Raw genomic sequence first — 18213 nt, forward strand, 5'->3', positions numbered from 1 at the left:
CTTGCTCCCCTCGCTGGCAGCTGTGCATATTTGCCAAGAGGATTGGATCTCCGTGTCACTATATTTTGGCGATATTCCCATATTATCGACCTGGCGTATTTGAGGAAAGATGGTCGTTATTAATGGCTAAATAGGTCACCGGCATGGATGTTTGAATACAGAAAAGACGAAAGAGTCCATGTGGCAAAGAAACCTGGTGAGGTTTAGCGATTGGTCACCTGCCTTTTGTTGTAGTAGATGTCTGGCTTCCTTACCCTGCCCCCGCCGCACAGCTGACCTTGTGCAGCCTTTCCAGGCCGAAGACTTGATGAGTGTTTTTTTAGCCCTTCCCCCAACATCCCTCGGCATGTGCACTGCACATCCGCTCTGTCATTAAACCCTCCACCCGTGGCTTTAGGATCCAACCATATGGTGCAGCTAGCCGAGTGTTGCAAAAAAGAGCTTTGCTGTGGTCATAATCTGATGAATCTTTCTCGGAAAAGAGGTTTTCCATGGTGACATCACAACCAATCGTGTGTGTTTTCTGCATGTCAATTTTGCATGTCATTGTGTGTGACTATCACGTCACAGTCCGAGTGACAAATTAGGAGACACGCGAACGCATGACTGCAAGGAGTTTACATGAGTCAGAAACAAATGTCTCCATGCAACACATTTGTTTTTCATTATTGTTACGTAATTCACAAACACCTCCACCGGCAACGATATTGTTCTCTTGAATTAACCGCAAGCGCTTATAGCCGGCCTAGCACCTTGTGCCAAGATGAAAGGTTGCCCTTGGAGTCGTCACAGGCATGTTCAATAGCAGCATGAACAATAGTTGCCAGTTTCACAGTTAAGACATGAGCAGTTGTCTGGCAACATGCTTAGTATGCAGCCAGCAGACCGTGTCTCACACACACACACACACACACACACACACACACACACAAAGATGGAGGAGATTTTTGGAGGGCTCACTTTGTCCAAAAGAAGCCATCAAATACCTGACAAGGTAGTAAATGGACACGGGTGATGTTCTGGAGATGTTATCAGCATCTCTAGAGCTTAGAGAGAGGAGATGGTGTCATCTAGTAGAATAGCACTTAGTTTAAGACCAAAATTGTACCGTATAGATTGCCATTCAAATCCATATATTATTCATGAAAAATATCACAAATAATTGTGACATTTTCCATGAATAATCTACCTGATCTATTATCATTTGCCGACACTGTCTGAAGTTGCCAAACATTACACAGCTTGTTAAAACAACAGAATTCAACAACCAGAAGTGCAGCATGCATGTGTAGGCCTACTCTGAAATAATGTAAACACTGAACTTTGTGAGCGTGTTTGAGTGCTTCCAATATTTGTTTAAAATTTAAAACTATGTAGCTAACTTTGACTCCAAATTGTCCATAGATATGAATGTGAGTGTGAATGGCTGTTTGTCTATATGTGCCCTGTGATTGGCTGGCAACCAGTCCAGGGTGTACCCCGCCTCTCGCTCAAAGACAGCTGGGATAGGCTCCAGCACCCCCGCAACCCTCCTGAGGAAAAGTGGTAGAAAATGAATGAATGAATGTAGCTAACTTTAACATAAAAAAGCTAATCAGAGTTCACATTTCTGTTCACATATCAGTTCACATACCAGTGTGCCTTGCTCAATAGCGTTTAACCCTGTGCTGAATTGTCATCAATGACCTTTCTGATTGTTCTGTTCATGATTGTCTTTGCAGAGAGAGGCATTCTTTCATTTTTCTGAAACATTCTCCATCTGTGAATGTATTAATGTGTCAATATTTGCCTCTGCTGGAGTCACCACCTCGGCGATGAGCATGTCATGGGCCTGGAGCACATGCTGTAGCTACAGCACAGTTCTCCTTATAAAACATATTAATATGCTATTATTAATTACATAGTAACATTTTATTGTGCTGTAACTTCTTCAGATGCAACTAAAAAATCCACTGCATACACTGGCGTACCTCCATTCCCCTTGTTCATCCAATCAGCAGTCAGAACGCAGTTTCGATGCATTCACAGACTTGCAGCCGGAGTCGGATATTTCATCTTCTTTTTGAAAATGTAGATTTCGCCGCGCTTGGCGAACGGAGCACATGTAGCTCTTATTATTTTATTATTATTTTTTATAATTTTTATTATTATTTTCTGTCATGCCCCCCCCCCCCTCCCAAGGGACAGAGATTGGTTTAACAACATGAAACTGAAACCAGAAAAATGCAACATAATGGAAAGTACTATAAAGTTGTACATGTTGGTAGGTCTGCCCTAACATTGAAAGTACTTCTTACATCTTGTGACCCCCCCAACCCCCTGACGGGTCACCACATGTCCCCCAGGGCATCATAAGTGATTATAAGTGACAAAGTATATAATGACACCAGACAGGAGGGATTTTAAAAGACTTCAGTGGAGGTGAAGCAGAAAAGTCAAGAAAAAAAAAATTCAAACTGTTAATATTAAATTTAAAGGCAATATGCTATAAAAAAAAATGTAGACTTTTTTTTTGGGGGGGGGGGGGGGGGGGGGCGCTAGAGTCCCCAACTGGTGGTTCAAACTGCAGTTTTGTGCTACTTTTGAGTCATATTGTTTTTGCATAGTTTTGGTGGCTGGAGTTTCATTTCCACTGTATATTGTAGGCCTGTGATCTGTTATCAGTGGTCAAATCTTGGCAGGTGGCTATTAGAGCAGGTTTACCCCTTCCCAAATATTATTACTGTGTTTACATTACCTGAAAATTGCCACAAAATATGGGTTCATTTCCTTGTTTGGCTTTAAATAGCTTGCAATAAGCACAGGTAATCTAAATGCTACATTGCAAACTGAATGAAGCTGCACAAATATCACATAAACAGTAACTGTCCGAGCAGGGCCTCTCACTAAGTTCACAGAGTCCATCCCCACATAAAAAACACACAGCATTTAGTCTAATAGGCCCAGAGGCCTCTTGACTTTCTCATTTAGCTCTTTTGTGTATGTCAGAGTGAGGGCCAAAGGAGGAGGAGGGGCAGGCCTTCAGCAGCCATTTCTCTCCACTGAAGTGTATTGCAGATGGGAATTATTAATTTGTACCTGCTTTGCCTCAGCTCCACCACTTACCAACAAGGGGAAAAGTGTCATTCTATTCAATTATTATACTGTTTTTTTTTTTTGCTTCTTTCTGAAGTCTTGCACTGCGGCACGCAGGCTAGTGAGTGTTAAATGTCAAGCCTTGTAGTGAGCTGTCAAAGAACAGAATAGGGCCGGCATGATTGATGACTGTAGAGCTTGAAACCAAAACCTCCCAATTGCAAATGCTACCTTGTGTCAGTCCTTTTACCCCCTGCTTTCTCTCTCCTCATAGTTGCTCAGCAGAGGGCAAGTGCACCGTCACACACACTAAAATTACAAGTTATTTGCTGTGTGTGCCTGTGTGTTTAATCCTTGGAAGCACTGAAAAAGAAACAGTTTTCCATTCGCTTTTTTTTTTAAGCCTGTCTTTTGCAGTAATACAGGAGTTGTCTGTTCCCCTTATCTCCCCCCCATATGCTGGATTTTGACAAAAACAAGTGATGCAATGCAATGACAAGATTATTAATGGTTGAGGCTAGACCATACTTAACCCCATGCATATTCAGTAGAACTGTACAGATGGGCGTCTGGCTGTGAAAAGTGCCGACTGCAGGTCAATTAGTCCGCAGCTCAACATCTTAATCTGCTGCTCTGTGCCTACAAGACAAATGTGCCGAAAATTCACAAGTTGCACAAATTTAACTTGTCTGATGACAACCTTGTAAGTCCACGTTATTTTGATGTTTTAAGTGTGTGGCTATAAACAATATACTGTAGGTACTGTAGAATAAGTACCTCCATTGGCTGGCAGAACCATCCTTACATCTATGTATAACCACTTAATTCCAAAAGTGTCAACAACCTTGCATATTAAATGTAATATTTCATTGACAACAAACCTTTGCTGAATGGAGTCAGAAGCAAAATTAACAAAATTATATATTATATATTATATATTATATATATATATATATATATATATATATATATATATATATATATGTGTGTGTGTGTGTGTGTGTGTGTGTATATATGTATGTATATATATGTATATGTGTATATATATGTATACATACGTATGCATGTATATATGTGTGTATATATGTATACATATGTATGTATATATAATATATATACATATATACACACACATATATACACATATATATGTATATATACATATATATGTGTGTATATATGTATGCATACGTATGTATGTATATATATACACACACACACACACACACACACACACACACACACACACACACACACACACACACACACACACACACATATATATATATATATATATATATATATATATATATATATATATATATATATATATATATATATATATATATATAGTCCCATTTCTTTCTTTTTGTATAAACTAAAAAAATCTGTTTTCTGTTTTCTTTTTACCTTTTATCTGTATTATTATTAATATTATCCTCCATTTAGGCAGCCTGAATACTTCATGCATTCATCAGAGCATAAAAATATTTTGATTAAATTTGACTTGCTGTTAACTGAAGCTCTAGCGGGTGCTGCTGCTTGTGTATTTCAATTTAAAGTTAAAACAACACTGATGCTGGCCCTCTATGGGAGCATGGCAGCGACAAACACCTTTCAGCTCACGCACACCATTGCCCTTTCACGGTGAGGAGGAGTAGTGATATCATCTTCGGTTTCTGCCCTGCATTTGATCACGAAATGTACAAATTCATAACACTGTTTAATGAACAAATATGAATATTTATTTCATTATATCATTATGTGTTTGCCTGCCTCCCCTGACGGCACATCACTGGTATATACAGTAGATGGTAGTCTTACATATGGTGCCAATGTTTATGTGCATCTTGAACAAGGAGCGCTCGTGATAAAGAGATCTCACTGTGAAACCATCAGTGTCACAATGTCACAGCCTCACAATAGTTCCATTTGTCTGCCTCCACGGCGTCACGCATCCTGCTCACCGCATGGTCAATCAGAGGCTATATCGTCTTCATCACCACTAAAGACGTGCTCACATTTATTCATCTTGGCCGCCACTCACTTGTCCCCCAAGATGTTATCTCCTCTCAGCGCTCCGTCTATTTAGCCATCTAATTGTAATCCAACACGGCTTTATTTATCCTTTGAGGAGAATACAAAGAAAAACACTGCAGTGCTTGTTGTTGAGGCGTGTCATACTCCAACGCATGTCAGCACCATTATTATAGCAGGGATCATTTCACTCACCTGAGAGCAAATCACACCATCACACCTGCCAATCTGACCCGCCAAGGCAAGCCACGCCCCCTCTCGTCTGCATTAATAACCCGAATCAACATAAAGCTAAATACCACGGCATGATCTGTTAACTTTTATGAGCTTCGCAGTGATTGGCTTTTTGCTTCGCTACGCCAGAGGGATGGAAATGAGAAGGATATGAGAGCGTTGTTGGACTCTCAGTGGAAAAGCCTCCTTTTTTTTTTTTTTTTACCTTGTCTGTATATAATGTGTGTGTATGTGCGTGTGTATACCATACACATATACAATCATCAGGGTTCCCACTTACCAGGAAAGCTCTACGGGCATGTCACATACAATAATGTGTGATATGTACTTAAATTGCCTTGGCAAGGGACAACACTGGGACTGTTCATGCAGCACATATATAAATATAGGACAAGCATGTAGCTTTAATTAAAAGCTGTCCCTTTGAAAGTGATTTTAAAGGAGAAATGATGCATTAAGTATTATAATTGCAATAAAAAGTCATCTTAATAGTGACTTCATATTTATTCACTTAGGCACATCATTAATATATATATATATATATATATATATATATATATATATATATATATATATATATATATATATATATATATATATATATATATATATATATATATATATATATATATATATATATATATATATGCACATTCAAAGCAAGATACCTATGCTTTTATAAAAGTAATGACATTGTCAGAGATGCATTCATTTTTGAATGTCAAATTGCATGCTGTGTATGACAAATTCATACATGTTGGCAGCTGCACTAATAATGAAAGTTCTCCTTGGCTATCACGCCCCACCCCAGACTGTTTATTGGCTCCCCCAGAGAGACGACGCACTTTTTGACGTCAAAATTTACGCCATATGTTTGTCTCTGTTCGTATAACTACACTTTCATGTTAGCCTACAATATGGCCTGAGTATGGACGTGTATTAACACACTGCTTTAGTCCGATTGTAGCCTTTTTTTCTTATTTTTATCACAAATGTCTCTGTTAGCATCTTTGGCTTGCCTACAAAATGGCAACAGGAAACGCAAATGTTGTCATCAGGGTTGACTCTCAAAAATGTTAACACAGTTTTGCAATTATAGTTTCATAAAACAATTCTAAATACATACAACCGATGAATGAAAGGGATAAATGAACATTTAAGGTTACCTTTAACCAATTGAAGACAAGACTGTTTCCAAATATACGATGCAGCAGCAAGATCAAAACGACCTTCAAACACCACCTTCTTGTTTTGCCATGAGTTATTTCTTCATTTCAATACAAAATGTAACAGTTAATAAAGGAAAAATAGTTAGTTAGTAGGATTTAGAGGTAGTTAGACAACCCGACCACCCACTCCCAAATATGTATTCTTATACTATCTTTTAAAGGGGACCTATAAATGTAGTTAGAATGTTGTATTCTCATGTTAAACAATGCCAAAGTTTCAGATAATGAGGTTTGCACATTTGAAAGTGAGCTCTGAAAGAAGTTTGGGATGGCTCAAAACGCTCAGCTGGAAAAGGCGTGGTAAAACTATTCCTTTGTGAGGTCACAGAGGGGCGGACTTCCTTATAATAAACTCTCTGCCCTCCCCCAAGCTTTGCTTCCCCCGCCCACCGCAAAGTGCTGCTCTGCTGTTTACTTGCTAGCAATGCCTCGAAAGGGAACGCCACATTTGTTTACAATTCCTAAAGACGCCACCATCAAAAACAAGTGGTTGGAGTTCCTGATTTCCTACCAGCAAAAAAAATGCATTTTAATCTGTCAACGGAATTTCACACTGGACTGTTTTGTGAACATGGGCCACTATGCAGCTGGGCTAGCTAACAAACTTGCTAAAGTCCGAAACCTTTTTCCAACGTTACTACAATAAGTATTTATTTTGTGTAAGTCATGGAGCAAAAGCGGTTGCATTCAGGAAGTGGGGTTGCTAATAGCCTTTTCCCACCACAATTAGCGGTCATATTTGGTTACCGGTGCTAGTAAAACCTAACGCTAAAAGGCTAACGCTTTTAAAAAACGTCTGGGATTAATTGAGTTAATCTCATTATAATTTGTTTAATGTTATTCTTTGTTTGTTTTTGTCACCATGCCTCCCATTAGCGCACATCACTGGTCATACTGTATGTATTACAGTCATTAAATGTGTCGCTTAGTCATGATTTGTTGGTTAGATTGTGCAACTGTAGCTAGTTGTGTCGCTAGCAATATGCTTACTATTCATTGCGAAGGTTCAAATCGAGTCATCTTTCTATTTGGTGGATTCGTCCACAGTTGAGTTGATGAACTGTGATTTGTTTACCTAATAGAAAAGATCCATATTTCACAGTTTGACATTTAAAAGGGTGGAACTGAAGGTCGTTAAGAGTTTGGGGATGCGGGCAGACGTCTGCAACTGTTTGTTTACCATACCGCTCATTGCTGTCAGACTTCCTGACATTCTTGTACCTTATCTACGCTATTCCCAAAGTCTGCGGACTGGTGCCAGTGAACAGGGGGATGTGTGCGGGTTCTTCATTTCGCTCACACCGGGCCTGCGTCCAAAAAGAGCCGGGCTTGCGCTTTTGAGGAGTCAGGGTCACAGGAGATTAACCCATGTGATCTGGCGGCGCTGGAAGAAATTTGACTGAGTGCGGAGCAGAGGTGCCGCAGAGGTCAGCACAGGCCGGAACAGGTTCAGCTCCTGCTTGCTTATCTCGGGGCCCCGCTGTCGACAAAACTCCCTTGGTCAAAGAGTGCTGAGAGTGGTGTAAAAAACGTGTTTACAATTCAAGAAGGTCAAGGACTTGAGGACAGATCAACTATTAACAGAATAATGCCACAGTCGCTCAAAGGACACCACGGCGTGGCTGCCAGCGTGAAGACACAAATCATCTTAGGAGATTAGCTCACTTTATCAATTTACCTTGCTAACGCAATTACTGTGTTGCCCAACAACATTTGATCAGACACCAAAGCCTACTGACGGATCATGACGGCACATTATTACTGCTATGTAGATAGCTTTTTCCCAAGTTGGTATTTAGCTTCACTGTCACAAGTGAAAAATGAAGTAAACTTGTGTTACTTTATTTTTATTTATTATTTGTACAAATTACTGTTTACGCTGTACATTGTTCATATTTGGTGTCATCTATTTATTCTCCACATTATTATTTATTATTTATTATTACACAGGAGCCAGGCAACGACATTTCGTTGGCAATTTCACTGCTGTGTTATTGTGCAATGACAATAAAGAATGTCTATGTCTATGCCACTGGATGCCATATGATCTTGAGGGCATTTGACTGTAACCTGGATATAATACCGCATTTATTCCCTGGAGAAAAAATGCTTGAGAAAAACTGGTGGTCTTATATTCAGGAGTAGAGCTTCAAAACAGCTTCATTCCATATTACTCAGAGCTTTTCTTTTTGTCACACACGACCAATATGACATTTCTCAATCCATATAACTGCATATTACTTACAGGCACATAGTTTCCAAGGCAGAAATATTATATTGAAATATTGCGTAATAAAAAATTGCCCGGTTCAATTCCACCCTCGGCCTGTGAGGAGTTTGCATGTTCTCCCCGTGCATGCGTGGGTTTTCTCCAGGTACTCCGATTTCCTCCCACATTCCAAAAATATGCTAGGTTAATTGGAGACTCCAAATTGTCCATAGGTATGAATGTGAGTGTGAATGGTTGTTTGTCTATACGTGCTCTGTGATTGGCTGGCGACAGCTGGGATAGGCTCCAGCACCCCCTGCGACCCTCGTGAGGAAAAAGCAGTAGAAAATGAATGAATGAATGAAAAAAATTGCCCGGTATACGCTGTATCATTGAATTTTTGCGCTAACTCAATTAATTATTTCAGCCACTAGGTGTCAGTACAAAACAATCACCACACCATTTTAACTGAAATGTTAAAATATATATGAAATATATATTGCTATATTAGTGGTCGAAGTTCCAGCCAAAATAAGAAAAGAGTCTAAAAAGTCCGGAAAATACGGAAAGTAATTTGGTGTACATTACACTTTCCAACTGTAGGGGGAGCAAGGAAGCAGAAAACAAGCATTAGTTAGCAAAGCAACATCATTCAAAATTCTGGCTGCAGAAGTTCCAAGAATGACAACTTTTACTCATTCTTCGTCATCATTGGGCATTTAAAAATAGCCTCGCAGGCACATGTAAGCCAGCTGACAGGGGTGATAATCTTTAGTCCCCTTGAAGTATTTTTTTCCTCTTTTCCCAAACACATGAAGGATCGATTACACATGCCTCAGTAAATAGGTGACAAAACACACTGGAGTACTTTGCCCTATGGATCGCAGGGGCAGCTGTGAGCCTGTCAGTCACGATGGCGAATAGTGTCACACGTCTTTGAGGTCTCTGCCTTCTGACTATCTTGGATCAACTTGTATCCATGCAGAATAGCGTCGGTGACAGGTGGCGTGCTGCTTCGCTGTGGCTTGTGAACCCTGAAAATGACAATTTCTCCTTCAAATTCACCTTAAACGACCACAGTGAGACGACAGTACGGCGGCAGTGAGGTCTAACCGATGCTATTCCAGTGGCTGATGTCTGCCTTAAAGGTTCCTTTCCCAAACCTGTCCAAACACACAATCATCACATTGTTCCAGGGGTTAGCAATGTGAAGCAGCTGTTTCCCTGTATACGAGTCTAGGCTTCTTCACCCCTTCACCCCACATCATTGCCACCAGCACTCTTATGCACACACACAAACACAAATACATAAAAACACATGGCTTCTGTCATTGTCACACACCTCATCTGCAGCCATGACCCTGGAGGGCAATTATTGCCCCAAGTCAAACATCATTATGATCTCATCAACAGAAACACATGTAAAGAAGTTCACAACTGTTTGTTGTTTGTGTATTTCCGTTTCTATCCTGCTAATAAATGACACTTTCATGTTTTCTTTATCGGACATTATTTTTTTGTCAATCCAAAAAAATTAAAATCCACAACATTTGGAGATATGTTTATCTCTGTTCTGTGATATATATATGTGATGCTATTTTCCTTGAAATAGCATCACTGTTGTTGCCATGGCAACTGCAGATTCTCTGCTTTAGCAGGCTATATAATTAGTGGACCGTCCTTTAGCATGAGTAGTAATGGTACTATTCACAGTTGTGTGTAGTGCTTGTACCATATTTTGTTGCACGCTAATTTACATTGCAACCAAATACAGTATTTCATTATTTTTTTTCCCAATAAAAATAATTACAGTAATGGAAATAGGTAATGTTTGAAGTCACATTTTAACATTGGTAATTATGATGAAGTATAAAACATAAGTTAACAGCTAAGTAGTATAACATGTAAATCAATAACCTCGGCTACTTTGTCATTACGTCATTATCTATGTCATGACAAATAATTAAACGTTAATGACCACTTTTACCACTAAAGTTGACCACTTTTTATAATAAAAATGTAAAACAATAAAACAATGTAAACATTTATAATAAGTGGTAGATTTAATCTGTATTATTCTTTTAACACCCTTGCCCTTTTTTTTCTTTAAGTGTCACAAAAAGCGGTAATGTATGGGGTACCCTTTGTTCCTACACCCTATTCTGACATCTGGCCTGACATCGTACATATTTTTCCCCAAACTGTGCCTAAATTCTGAACTGTAGTCCTTCATATAGGCATTTGACTTTCCAGGTTCTATTGTATTTGTAAGTGAACCTGGTCTTCTTTAGCACTATATATCCTTGACCATATTTTTTTCCCCACGCAAAAAAACATGTTTAACAATGTTGATTTCTATTAAATTCCACTTTATATGTGCAGCAAAGGAGCAAATACAACTTCTGATTAACAAAAAGTGTAACACTAATGGGCCTAATCCTAACACATATTTTCCCCGCACTGTTTATGTCCCATGCAGTGTTTAGTCACAATCCAGCACGAATTCATATTAAATGTGACTGCATCCATCAGCACCTCCCTGGCAGCAGCCCAGTTGTCTGGCTCTGGCTGTTTTAATCTATTAAAGTGCACCCTTTGCCTTCTTCCATGACATTGAGAATCTGAGACTGGCTTTGAGCTGACATCATGTTTAAGGATCAGGCTTCCGCGGACACGAGCAGTCTGCTGGCTCCCCGTCTTATTGATGCCATGACTCTAATGTCATTGAGCTGGCTGTTCAGATGCTTCATCCCTTTCTGTCATCTGCCTGGAAAATATATTTTTTTCTATTCTATAAGTTGGAAACTGCAGCTCATACACACACACACATCTATACAGATTTGATCAAAATCTTAAGACCAGTTAAATATGCATTTTTCACATTTGGACCATAATGAGATTTTAAGTAGAGCTACAAAATACAAAAGGGAGCGTGAGACAAAAAACATTAGGAACTTTAAAAAAAATACAAAATTAAAGACCACACACCACCTGAAGCTCCAGTGTTCCACTGAATGAAAAAGCACCCCAGATCATGATGGACCCCAAGGTGGGATCTCCTTGTCATGCAAGTAACGTTGGAAGCAATCTGGACCGTCAAGGTTACATTTTTTGTCATTAGAAAATCCAACCTTTCTCCACCTTTCAACGTCCCATGTTTGATCCTCCCTGGCGAAGTCGAAACGGGCAGTTTTGTGGCGTTGAAGGTGATGAGCTTTTGAAACCCTTTTTTCACATATGGCATCTAATAGTCATTGCACTGCAGTCAGGACCAGTAAGGGCCTTCATTTGGGTGTCTTGACGGACAGTCAATCATATTCCTCTGTCTCAGATCTTTCAAAAAATGCAGAATGTTTTACTGCGTCCAACCTCAGCAGCAAAGGCATGCTGGGAGAGGCCTTGCTTATGAGAAAGCTTCTTATCTTTAGCCATCAGGAGGGCATGACCGTATATGAATTTTGGCTTTTTTTAAACCAATTCAAACAAATTAAATATCAAAATGTTCAACTCACCCAGGACATGATGCTACCTATTTATAGTTTTTAAAATATTCCCACATTAATGTAATTTCAGATTTTATGTCATAATTTTCCCATTAGAAATAAATGGGCAATTTAAATGGTACCCTCTGCTGGTGAAAAGTCACTTAACATTTTCCGTAACTGAATCATTGATTCATGGATTCGACAGTGATGGAATGGCTTGGTTGATAAAGTGCGTGCTTTCCAACGCAAAGCTACCTGGTTCCATTCCCTCTTATGTATTCATCATGCTGTATACAGTAAGATTACGTCAGACAGAAATCACCTATCAACTAATTGGAGCCATAGCTAAAGTGACGAGACAACTCATTCTGATTTTGTGAACAGTAGTTCATGATTGCAACCATCAAGCTGACTTTTTAAAATAAAAAAGGAGCTACTGGTAGCAAAGCATGATGGTAGTAAGTAGTAAAAGTTGTATAGCGCAGCTCATATAATGCTTGGATTCACACTTAGTTGATAGATAGTTGGTTTGATAGTTGGTTTGATTCCTGATTTGAGCTTAAACTACCAATTTACTCTTACTTTCATTGTATGTTTTAGCATATTTCCACAGCATTTCAGTCCAGCTTCAGCTTCCGAACGACTCCTGTGCTTTTCAGAATTCACATGCAATGTCTGGCATTGCATCATCTCGTGATTATATTGTATATGCTGTTCAGCACAAATGCTCACAGCCATTTTTGTTGGTATCAGAGTACATGTGGACTATTTAGGATCAGCATCTGCAGTAAAAAATAAAAAAACAAGGGACAACTGTCAGTGACGTGATTAGCCTATGCTATTGCTGTTAAAGGAAAGCAGCAGTAGCTGGTACTTTAAAGTGTCACTGTCTTTGTAGCAATGACTAGTTTATGATGCTGATGTCAAGCATCGCACTCAATGAGGTCTTTGTCCAAACCTGAGACCAGGGCAGTGGGAAAACTGCCCACTCTTAGTCGGCAGGCCCATCCATCTTTCCTTGAGGCCTGGCAGTCCCCCTTTGCACCCAAAACTCTTGTGTATTAAAGATCTCTTGGGTTAATGCGCTGGAAAATTGGCTTGCATTTTTATTGGTGGAAGCCAGCTATAGATGAAGGGAAAACAACTCACAGCTCATAGAGGGCAGAAAAGGAGAAGAAAAATATCAAGAGGAGTTACGAGGAGGGCATACAGGTGGACCCTGATATAGGAATGGGCTGCCAGAACACAAAGCAAATTCTCTGTGTACTGTACGTAGGGCTTCACTATTCTTCACCCACGCGGCTTCACCAATCTCATGGTTTTTTTTTAGATACTCCAGCTTCCTCCCACATTCACAAAATATGTATAAAAAATTAACTGGAGACTCTAATTTACTCTAAATCGATATGACTATAAGTGTGAAACGCTGTTTTTTGATATGTGCCGTGTCCAAATGTCGACCAGTCCAAGGTGTACCCCATTTCTCGCGCACTAAAGTCAGCTAGAATAGGCTCCAGTTTCCTAGTGAGTACAGGAGGCATGGAAAATGAATGAATGCATAACTGTACAAACTTATTCTTATTCTTAAATCTTATTTCCTGATATAACATGCCCCGTCCTGCTTTTACTCATGATTTAACTGTGTATTAACCAATGAATGTTGTGTTTTGGTGTGTCTTCTATTCTGTTTACTTGCTTTATTCAACTTGTCTTTAAGTATTTTGAAAAGCGCTATACAAATAAAATGTATTATTATTATTATAAAAATGACGATATTTGCACTGTACTGCACTGGTGAATTTTTTTTAACTATCATCTTATATACAGTATATATAGTATCAAAACCTTAGTCCCTAAAAGTCACTGAGTCCACAAATCTTTTGCTGTCCCCATATAATTTGACAGAATGACTGATAGTTGAAGGCAGGTCCTTAAAACTTATTTCCTGTGACTTTGCTAAAAGAGAATGTTTCGTCTGACAAGGCAGAGATGATGTTATACTCCCGTCCCGGTGTTAGTACCACCATTTTTCATCTGCGTCATAACAGGCGCAGACCTGTTGACCCGGTCAGGGGGGCATTGGGAATAAATCCTCAGGGAACACCAATACCAACAAGACATTTTCATCTCAGTTCGCCACTACCAGATCAGATCAATCCATTTTAAGATAAATAATACTAAAGTTCATTTGAAAAAGATCTGATCCAGCTGAACCCTCCAGTAGTTTTGACTGCCAGTGTCACCGACTGCCACTCCTTCATTTTGATGAAGTAGCTAAATCAAACCTCAGCAAGGAACACATCATTGCGATCAATGAGTGCCGAGTGACTGACCTACTGGACACATTTATGGGTGTGGGAGGCTAATTAGGAAGCACTTCCCAGGCTTTGGAAAGACAAGCCCACAGAACAGCTGCTGGTCAGCACTGGACTCGTCTGCTTGGGTCAAATAGGTGGCAGCTCGTCACGGACAGTGGCACTGCTATAGGTCTGGAGAGGACAATTTACTTAATGGCTAGCCCTGAGGCTGCCCAGTATTTCTTTACTCGGACACTTGTGGATGACAGTGCAAGAGCCAAAACGATCCACTTAATCACGGCCCGGCCTCATAAGTGGGGCACCACTCCAGCCCTTTTAAAGGAACATCTTTTGTCTTTAAAAGTGAATTTAATGGAGTGAAACACTGAAGGTTACAAAGCACGGATTTAATACTAAAATACGTGGAATAGCTGCGTGAAATGTAAGTAACGTAACATTTTTTTAAATGCTTTTGTTCTTGATGTCTATCGTACACGAGTAGAAATTACTAAATAAATAATCTGATGCAATGCCTTCTGTCTGCATACGACAGTACCACGTACACACCACAATCTTCTTGTTCCTCATTCTCCGATTGGATAAAATTTGTCTCCTTATCATAGCCAACAGTCACATCCCGAGAAGTAAATGCAGGAGACCCTCATTCTTAAAAAAACATCCACTTACAAGACTTACAAGACTTGAGTCCTATACAAATTAATTTAATGTAGTGAGAAGGTTGAAGGTTGTCAAGTGCCGATTTAATATTAAATATATTAAATATTGTAGCTGCAAGAAATATGGGCATGGTCGCATGACATCAGTAATGTAAACTTTTTTTAAATGCCTTAGGAGGTCAAAATGCTTTTGTCCCAGACACCCCTTAACATGCAGATGCTACAGTAACACAAGCAGGAAATCATCCCCAAACATGACCTCCGACCCTGAATGTCAGGTGATCCGCCATCGCCCCTTTTGAAATAGACTCTCGACTTCTATAAATTACCAGATTTTCCCACCGTGTTCTTACATTCTCCGCCCGCGAAGCCTGTGGTCAACTAATAGTGATTGCACAGTTGCCAAAAAATCTGTCCCCTTTGGGTTCACAGAGGTCAAAGGGCTCACACCAGGGTCAGCGGCTGTCTTTACGTCTCTTCCCACCAAAGGCTTTGTGATGAATAGAGAGCCCCGAGGAAACAAAAGCTTTCAGCAAAGACTAGTAACATGGCTCAATACATCAGCACAGCCACTCACTGACACCCCCCCTGGTCAAATCTAAATAAATAAATAAAATACACTTTCTAACTAAGATAACATGGGATGCTGGACGGGAGCTTTTAAACCATTTTAAACACATACAAAATCAGACATAAATGTAGTAACATTTAAATTATTATATATTTTTGAAAAAGTGTTGCATAAATTATTATAAATGCTATAATTGTTGTAAAAACATTACATTTTTCAGGCATTAATGTGGACTCACTATTTGGGAACCATACGCTTCATCCACACATTATCATATATGTATGTACATCCACTGGGATGAATCTCGTGTAGGAGGCTTAGTGCAAATGTTGCAAAGATCATTAATTTAATAATGATTGACTTTCCTCAGTGGTGTTTATTAGGCTTAGCAAACAATTAATAACCAGTGACTAAACTATGTAACTAATCAATTTAGCCTGACAATGTAAATGTGACGCTTTAAGTTAAATCATTCTGACAATGTTTCACATTTTATTCTTTTTTTTCTTTTAATTGTTCCCATATTGCTGAATCAGCTCCATGTCAAACTGTATGAGTGTTCAAATAAGGAGCTCGGGCTTTGTTCTCGTCTTTTCTCTTGTAATGTGTTGCAGATTCCAGAGGTGGAAACTGGCTGGGAGATTTTAAGTAAATGGCATCTGGTTAAAGGTCACTTTTGGGGGGGGGGGCGGTAGGTGAAAGGTTGAATAACTCCAAGGAGACGAGTGACCAAGGCCTTTTAGACCTTACCACCCTATCATTAAGAAACAAATATCTAATAGTATTACAACATATCCATAAAACATAATTTACGAACATGATATGAATCATCACTCATCTATTGGACTAACTTAGTGGTTACTTTTAGTGTATGTTATGATGACATTTGTTTACAACCTACCAATTAAAATCATATAGAATGTCTATGAGATGCTTTTTAATGTGCCTTTAAAAATAAGTGAAACAATTAAGAAAAAAAAATTTGCTTGACATTTCCAGGGTCTCCAAAGTGCAGGTATGTAAAAAGGAACATGGACTTCTTTCGCTCTCCCTCCAAATTACACCTGGAGGGCTCTGAACAAGCTGTAGGGAAATTAGTAGAATAACTGATTGATTCTAACCAGATGATTGCTTCAGTTAGACACCGGAGAGTTTTCATTAAGGGCCTCTAATTTACAAGCCTCTCTTTGCATTCCTTGCACGATGGATCGGCTCCCCCCGGGTCTTAAAACCTCCTTTAGCCTTTGCCCCTCACAAAGGTGTCATGTTAAAACTGTACTAAAAGAATTATGACAAAATTGAACCTCATGTGGTACTTTGACATTGTTTTGATTCAACTTTGTTATTCATAGTCATTATCTGTGATGCTTTTGTCAGTTCTTGTAATAATCCTGCACGGTGGGTGAGTGGTTAGCGCGCAGACCACACAGCTACGAGACCTGAGTTTGATTCCTCTGGCATCTCTGTGTGAAGTTTTCATGTTCTCCCCGTGCATGCGTGGGTTTTCTCCGGGTACTCCGGTTTCCTCCCACATTCCAAAAACATGCTAGGTTAATTGGTGACTCCAAATTGTATGAATTGTAGGTATGAATGTGAGTGTGAATGGTTGTTTGTCTATATCTGCCCTGTGATTGGCTGGCGACCAGATTGTGGACTGAACTGGACGTGAACCGCCGTTAATATTAAGACAACAACCCCCATTCTAGACCAGGGGTAGGCAAACTTTCTTGACATGCGGGCCACAATAGGTTAAAACATTTTGTGGTGATGCCGTCTACATATATGCGACATCAAGCAGAATGTCATACTTGCTCACGGAGCAACAAAACAAAAACACAACACATCCACAGCATCACAACGCATCACATAAATCAACAGCGAAGCGCTAAACATAACACATAACTTAAAAATGTTATTTCTGAATGCCCTCAAGGCATGCTGGGTAGTTCAGCTGCAACAAAGAACTCCCCAGCATGCCTTGCGGTGGGAATATATGGATGATGTGGCCCGCAGTTTGCCCATCCCTGTTGTAGATGTTCATGGTATTTCTTAATACATTACACCACTTAACTTAACTAATAACTTAACGTGCTAATAAATGTGTCCGGTTATTTCTTCTTCTCTTTGCATTCTTCTCTCAATTCTTCTCTCAAAGCAAAAGAAGATCCTCTGCAATATAATGACACCACACACAACAGTGGTTATAAGATGTGAAAAATGAAGAATCAGCTTTTCATTGGGTCTTTTAGCTGCGATAAGTGACATTCAGGATTAAAATAACTGTATTCTTGATGTAGCATCGCCAGTGTGTACATTTTCTGTGCAGGAAGTGCAATCAATCATATGTGACAGTTATTGGTGTGGCTCAGTGGTGGTCTGGTTGAAGACATTTGGCCTCT

This window comes from Doryrhamphus excisus, chromosome 6, assembly GCF_030265055.1.
Source record: "Doryrhamphus excisus isolate RoL2022-K1 chromosome 6, RoL_Dexc_1.0, whole genome shotgun sequence".
Taxonomy (NCBI): Eukaryota; Metazoa; Chordata; class Actinopteri; order Syngnathiformes; family Syngnathidae; genus Doryrhamphus; species Doryrhamphus excisus.